This window comes from Lynx rufus, unplaced genomic scaffold (assembly GCF_022079265.1).
Source record: "Lynx rufus isolate CCGP_SWC_20201006 ecotype Redwood Valley unplaced genomic scaffold, mLynRuf1.p SCAF_8, whole genome shotgun sequence".
Lineage (NCBI taxonomy): Eukaryota > Metazoa > Chordata > Mammalia > Carnivora > Felidae > Lynx > Lynx rufus.
The window spans coordinates 16,640,161-16,646,166 of record NW_025814896.1 but is presented as its reverse complement, the minus strand read 5'-3'; positions in this window follow the sequence as shown (position 1 = coordinate 16,646,166).

The window sequence follows — 6,006 nt, the reverse complement described above, 5'->3', positions numbered from 1 at the left end:
AACGCAAGCCCCTTGCTCTCAAGTACAGAGGCTACACCAGAGCCGAGGGCAGTCAGGCTCCCTTTCTGGGCCGGGGCCAGGCTGCTTGCTAAAATTTGAAGAGCCCATCTGCTCACCTACTGCTGCTAGAGTTGCCATTTTAATAACCAAGTTTAGGAGATTCAATTAAGATTGGGAGCCTCATCCCTCTTCCAGGGAGGCCTTACAATTGGTGTTTTTCTTTTCAGGAGCATGAGTGGGGCCCTTTGCAGGGGTTTTTGTACAGCAAACGGCACAGAGAGAGAAAAGAGAAAAACAACTTTGGTTCAAAGATGCCAATAATAGGGGATTGCTTTTCTCAGTCTCCCCATGGAGGGTTGTCAACGGCACAGGCATAATCAGGCCGGCGGCTGCCCTGCTCCGAGAGGGGGACGTGTGCTCCTTTGTCATGACGGGCTGAATAGGATGTCCCTGCACCCAGACCTGGCCTCCCGGCTGACAAAGGGCCCCTTTGTCACCCCGGGCAAAGAGTGCTGCAGAGGTTGCCACAGCAACTCAGGGACACAGACTTAGCGTGCAAGTGACATTTCAGATGGGAAGCGGGTATCAAAAATTCAAATTTCTTTATGTATAGTGGTTTCCCTCTCTGGATATTTTAAAGAAACAATGTGGCAAATGAAATGAAAACAAGCCAGCGATAAACACATAACCAAGCAAGCAAACATCACTGCCAGTCAGCATGCTGCTTCATCCTCCCTCAGTGGGTAAAAAGCCATCGTTGGAGCAAGCTGTGGGTTCTTCTTACCCAAAAGGCAACTGGACACCATTACAGAAAGTTTGAAAAAAAAAATCGTCTGCAATTGCACTTGCTGAACCCAGGACACTTTTTCCTTGTCTCTGTCTCTGCACTCCTTCAGCAGTCGTGGATGATCCACTCCATGCCAGTCCAAGAGCTGGGGCAGGGGATGCAAAGATAAATGAGGTTCTTGTCTGCAAGGGTGTTGGTATAGTGGGGGTGCCCATGTGCGTGTGATCTCCATGCAACTCTACTCAGCCTTTCCTTGGGGTCTAGACAGTGCCCATCAGAGGCACTAACCCATGCTGTATGGGGAAAGGGGGTGAGCAGAGCTTTATGGGGGAGGAGAAATCCGAGAAGTGATTTGCTGCCAACTGGGCACTTTGTTGGCACTTTGTTGCTATTTGCTGGATGAAATGAGGGAGGAAGGGCTATCTTTGTGTTGTTTTAAAGGAGAAAGCATACTAAACAGCAGCAGGCAGGTGAAAGTGTCCAATGCAAATGTCTTCTCACAGTAGCTGGTGCAACACCGGAGACACACCCCCCAACGTTTTATTTTGGACAGTTTAACAAACACTGTTGAAAGAATGTTACAAGTGAACACCTGACTATGCACTGCTTAGATTGTTAGCGTTAGCATTTTTCTCTCCTGGCTTTATCCTAATACATTTATCCATCTAGCCATTTCTCTGTCCATCCATCGTCCATCTTATTTTTTTTTTCCTGGACGCAATTCAAGCACATCCTTTGACCCTGAAACACATCAGTATGAAATCATTAACGAGAGTCCAGAATTTGTTTACATTTTTTCTTTTGATTTGAAATTTACATGCAATGAAATGGACAAATCTTACATGTCCATTAACTGAGATTTGACAACCGCATCTGCCCATGTAATCCAAACCTTTATGAAGATATAGAACACTGTGATCACTCCAGAAGGTTCCCCCGTGCTCCTCCCAAGTCAAGCCCTGCCACACACAAGCTCTCTCACACACACATATCATTTTGTCATTTGCTTCGCACTTACTATTACAGTATAATTACTTCCCATGTTGCTTCCTAGTGTTCGTAGTAATTCATTCTTCTGTAACTCACTTCACCCTTTAGTCACCCAGGGTCTGCTCTCCTCCCATGTGCTGGGGACATGAACCCATATGAGCTGGTGGATCAGAGTTCCAGAGCCAGGTTGTCTGGGTTGAGTCTCAGGGCCAGAGTTGTGTAGGGCTAACCTCACCTAACCTCTCTGAGCTTTGCTTTCCTGACTTAGCCTAGAGATGGATGGTAAGAGCAACCTCCCATAGGTGGCTGGGAGGATTAGGGGAGTAATACATGTCAAACGCTTAATATGTAGTAAGTGCTCAATAAATGGTTTCTTTGAGAGAGTCCACAGCTAAGTGGTTGCTGTCAGCACTGCGGGACTGTGAAACCCTTCTTTTCATGTCCATTAACCAAACTGCTGTCTCTGTCCTACTTAAGACCTAAGTCTTACTCCTCTGGGCTAGGAGATTAGGGCTTCTGCAGGATGATTTCCTGACGCCTCCCAGAGGAGACTTGGAAGGGGGTGGTCAGAAAGTTGTACATCTTTTATTTTAATGTACTGATGTTTCCCATAAGGTTGCGCCTCTACAAAGCCACCAGCAGTTGGGGAGTAACTGTCACTATAAGGAATTTTGCCAAATTCTTCCTTAAGGTGAGAAGTAGCAACCATTTCTATCTTTATTCTCCTTTGTCCAGGCCAGTACATGACTGAGGCCACTGTAGGTGATAGAAAATACCAGGTGGGTCAGCTGACAATGGGCCCAAGGGTAGAGCTAAGAGACACCCATCTTTTTCATCTGCCTAACTCCTACTCATCCTGCCATGCCCCACTCAGCATCACTTCCTTCAGGAAGCCCTCCTTTCTGTTCCCATTCCACTTTGTACTCACCTTTCTTATGTTGATCACATTGTATTTAAGTGACTATTTGCTTGTCTGTCTCCCCAGTTCAGCTGTAAGCTCCTTGAGAGGATAAACTATGTCTCAATTATAATTGACTAGTCTCTGCCATGTGCTCAAAAATATTTTTCCTATATAAACTTAATGAGTATTTGCCAAAAGCTAAGTTCCAGTTACTTTACACCTATTTTCTTTGTTTTAAAAACTATTAATATTAGGAGCACCTGGGTGGCTCAGTCAGTTAAGTGCCCAACTTCGGCTCAGGTCATGATCTCGTGGTCTGAGTTCAAGCCCCACACGGGGCTCTGTGCTGACAGCTCAGAGCCTGGAGCCTGCTACAGATTATGTGTCTCCGTCTCTCTCTGCCCTTCTCTGCTCACACTCTGTCTCTCTCTCTCTCTCCAAAATAAATAAATGTTAAAAATTTTTTTAATGTTAATATAAAAAAACCCAAGTAACTGTAGAAAATTTAGAGTAAAGGAAAATATAGAAAATATAGAATATAGAAAAAATATAGTCTAGTGACATAGACAAACCTTGGGCATGATTGATTAAGAAAAAAGGAGGGGCGCCTGGGTGGCTCAGTCGGTTAAGCGTCTGACTTCGGCTCAGGTCATGATCTCATGGTTCGTGGGTTCGAGCCCCGCGTCGGGCTCTGTGCTGACAGCTCAGCGCCTGGAGCCTGTTCCGGATTCTGTGTCTCACTCTCTCTCTGCCCCTCCCCCACTTGCACTCTGTCTCTCTCTGTCTCAAAAATAAATAAAAAAAAAACATTTAAAAAAACATTTAAAAAAAAGAAAAAAGGAAAAAAAACATTGATAATAGATACAGTAGAATTTTTTTATTGAAGTATAGTTGACACACAGTGTTACATTAGTTTCAGGTGTACAACTTAGTGATTTGACAAGTCTGTACAGGTTGTGTTCATGGCAATTATAGCCACCACCTGTCAGCATACAACACTGTTACAGTTACCATTGGCAATATTCCCTATGCTGTGCCTTTCATCCCTGTGACTTATTCACTCCAGAACTGGAAGTGATACAGAAGAATTTATAAAACTGTAAAATAGTACTAAAGACACATTTACACCAATCCATTTGAAAAGTTAGAGGAAATGAACAACTTTCTAAAAAAGTATAGTTTACCAACACTTACTGGAGAAAAATATAAGACATAATGATCCAATTACAATTTAAGAAGTTGAACCAGTTACTAAAATTCTTCTTCCCCAAGTCACTAGGCAAAAATAATGATAACCTTGACACACAAAATTTGGCAACAACAGCATAAAAAAAGTACAACCAATTTTAATTATTAACATAGTTATAAACTGAAATAATTTTCTAAATGAAAATTCTAAATGAAATAATATCAAGTGGAATTTGGCAGAATTAAAAAAACAAATTACAACCATATATAAGTTCCAGCAGTTTTTGCCAGGAATTCAAGGATAGTTCAATTATAGCTTAGAAGATAAAATCCAAATGATTATTTCAATAGATGCTCAAAAAGCATTGTAAACCCTAACTAATGCCAGAAAAAAATTTCTTAGCAGACTAAAAACAAAAAGAAACTATTAATTGATAAGAAGAATTGCCAAAAGTTCACAGAAGTATCTTACTTAATGGCTTAATGGTAAATGTAAACAGTGTGTTTATTGAAGTAAATAATAAGACAAAAATTCCTGACATCAACACTTCTATTTAACATTGATTCCAGTGGTGATGGATAATGCAGTAAGGAAAAACAAGTGGTAAGATGCTTGGAAAGGAAGAATCTCTCTCTCTGCAGATTACATGATCATTTACACAGAAAATCCAAGCTAATCTACAGAAAGAAAAAAAAACTGTTGGCACAAGTAAGAGAATTTGTAAGTTTCTTGGGTACAAGAGAAGCATTCAAAGTTTCCCTAGTATCCTTATACATTGATATATGTGTACATATATACATACACACACACATATGTACATGTGCATATATAAATCTATATAAATATATATTGTATTGACTATTGTCAATATATATTACACTGTCAAATATATATTGACTATGGAATATTTTAAATACATTACATTAAATTTACATTACATAAATTAAATATACATTATATTAAACATATTAAAATATAATTTATAAATATATATGCAACCTCAATAGATTGAAAGGCTTTATCAAGAAATTTTGGTTCTCCCCGGTTTATCAATTAAATGTAATTCCAATAAAAACATGAACAGGGTTTTCTTTTTTGCTTAAGCTGAAAGTTATATGTAAGATCAGAGGTGTAGTGAGGTCCAGCAGTCAGGAGTGTGGGCTTTGAGCCAATCCTGGCCACAAGATGTATGTACTAACTGTACGTAAGATACTTGGCCTCTCTGTGCCGAATTTTCCTTACTTGGAAAACAGGGATAATAGTAGTACCTACCTCATGGGGTTTTATCAAGATGACTAGAGGTACAGCACTTAACACAGAGTCTGGCACACGTCTGGCACTCAGTGGTTCTTAGCTGTTAGGCATGCTTCTTTTGATTTCCCTGCAGATAGCTGCACCCAGTGATTTCTTTTTTCTTTTTCGAATGGGGTTCAGTCACATTTAACTTTCTTGGCTTCTCTCCATATTTAACCAGCACACTCTAATACACAGGTGTGCACTTGGCAGACAAAGTTCAGACCTTGACAATTCTCAGGGAGTGTGTTCCAGATAACTCACCCGTTAGAAGCTCCTTGTATTGTAAGACAATACGCACCATGTAATTTAAACTCAAGTGTAGTGTGTTGTAGAAGGAGCATGGATTTCAACTATGAATCCTAGCTCCAAGAAGTCCTGGCTATTACAACAGCAATATATTGGGACAGACCATAGTTGTACTTGTGGTGAGCACACCGTAATGTGTCAACTTGTGGAATCACTATGTTGCACACCTGAAACTAATGTAACATTGTGCATCAACTACACTCAAAAGAAAGAAGAAGTCTTGGCTCTGGCTGTATGGCCGAGGCTCCAGGCCTTCTCTCTAAGCCTCAGTTTCCTCATTTGTAAAAAATGCTTTATAAATATCGTTCACTTTGAAGGCTGGCGAGAGCGTCCCAAAAGCTCAGGTGCTGGTTCTCAGCAGGTGCTCCATGAACTTCCCATGGACTCTCCACCCTCACTCCTTACATCCAGCCTTCACTTCCTCTCTGTGGGAAACCCCGAGGAGCGTGGAGTCTCCCAGATGGACCTTGGCATTGCCTTTCTGGAAAGATGGAGAGGAATTCAAGGGTGGGGACTTCAGAATCCTTGACTAGGAAA